This window comes from Pinus tabuliformis, chromosome Q (genome assembly GCF_031772625.1).
Source record: "Pinus tabuliformis cultivar Carrire ecotype Pingquan chromosome Q, CPIR1, whole genome shotgun sequence".
NCBI lineage: Eukaryota > Viridiplantae > Streptophyta > Pinopsida > Pinales > Pinaceae > Pinus > Pinus tabuliformis.
Genome location: NC_142296.1, coordinates 707,698,119 through 707,699,794, shown reverse-complemented (window position 1 = coordinate 707,699,794; position 1,676 = coordinate 707,698,119). Strand labels below are relative to the sequence as shown.

At 40.6% G+C, this 1,676-nt stretch overlaps 1 pseudogene; it reads left to right on the top strand.

Moving 5' to 3' along the window:
- Window positions 1-385: 385 nt before the first annotated feature.
- LOC149221508 (3-oxo-Delta(4,5)-steroid 5-beta-reductase pseudogene) lies at window positions 386-913 on the top strand (annotated as a pseudogene).
- The last annotated feature ends 763 nt before the right edge of the window (window positions 914-1,676 follow it).

Sequence of the window (1,676 nt, the reverse complement as noted above, 5' to 3'; positions counted from 1 at the left end):
CCCCGAGCCCCCGCCAGGGGACCGCTGGCCCCCGGACCCCCTGGACCCCCGCGGGGGGGACAAGTCCCCCCCCACACCCCCCCGCGTGGAGGGGTGTACAAAACTTCCTAGGGTATACATCCGGCTGAAACAAAGACCTCTGAACAATCATGCTCCACACACAAAAGATTTCAGACTGGGATTTCCAATTTTGTGTATATGTTCTTTTCCAGGAGGGTGTGAGAGGTTGGACACTAAGTATACCCAGTGAAGCATATTATCATCAGAAGTAGAAAGCTAAAATTGTTATAATTTTCCATAAGTCATGTATGTATATTTTATCTGGTTCAGTGGTTTAATGAGTGTATTGGTGCAAATAAATGTTTTTCATTTCAGCTACTCTTCCATGAATTTCCTAATTGCGATCTGCAAGAAGGAGGGCACGCAGTTCAGATTCCCGGGGAATTCCATCACATGGGAGGGGCTTTCGGAGGCTTCAGATGCGGAACTCATTGCGGAGCAGCAGATATGGGCGTGCGTTGAACCAAATGGGAAGAACAAGGTATTTAATGTGAGCAACGGGGATGTATTCAGATGGAAAAATCTGTGGACTGTGGTTGCAGAGAAGCTGGAGGTGGAGGCGGGTGATTATGAGGGGCGTGGATTTTCCTTGGCAGAGGAGATGAAAAGTAAGAGCGGTGTGTGGGAGGAAATAGTGAAGGAGAAGGGGCTTGTGGAGAGCAGGCTTGAAGAAGTGGGGGAACAATGGTGGTTATTTGTTGACAGAATATTGAATAGGAGTTTGGTGAAGGGTGTGAGCATGAGCATGAGCATGAAGAAGAGCAAGGACTATGGTTTTCCGGGGTTTAGGAACACAGAGAGGTCTTGTCTTGAATGGATCGATATGCTGAAAACCCATAAAATCATTCCTTGATTGAAAGGTACAGAAAATAGGCATGACTAATTGCAGTTTCAAAAGTTGCAAAGCATACATAGTCTCTCTTCTTGATTAGGATAAAAAGGAAAATTTCAAAGTGAAATCAAAATTAAATCGCGTTTTCTAATTATTTTATGTTTCAGAATTTTTGGTTTGAATAATTTTTATTGTTATTTAAGATGTGCCTTAATTGAGACACATACATGTGAATGTCTTAGTGAGCAAAATGAATGACCTGACATACCAAAACATTACTCTGTGCAATTGATATGTGATAGTGCTGTTACCTAAGTGGCAAACTTCAAATCTTGGCTTGTATGTTTCTGTTTGTCATTCTAGAGGTGAGATTCGAGAGCCATCCAAGGATCTTGTCATATTATAGAGCAATTGAATAAACAGTTCATTAAAATTACTACATGACTAGGTAACTTGTTTTTTTTTCTTTGGACATACAGTCCATTGTTTTCTTCATTTTGTAGGGCGCACTCAAAACCATAATTTGTAGAAAAACAAATTATGTTCAGAAAACAACTAACAAAGGTATATATTGACAATTTTATGAGGTTTCTATGTAGAATGAAGGCTTCAAAGTAATGATTCTTTACTGGATAAAATGGGGCATACCATGAATGTAGGGGAGCTTGTTTTGGGACACAGAAACTGTTGGAGAAAATGTCCTGGAAGGACATCAATGTTCCAGGTATTGAACTAGCAATCTCCCTTTCTATTTTCATTTTTAGAAGTAGAGTAATATAAATAA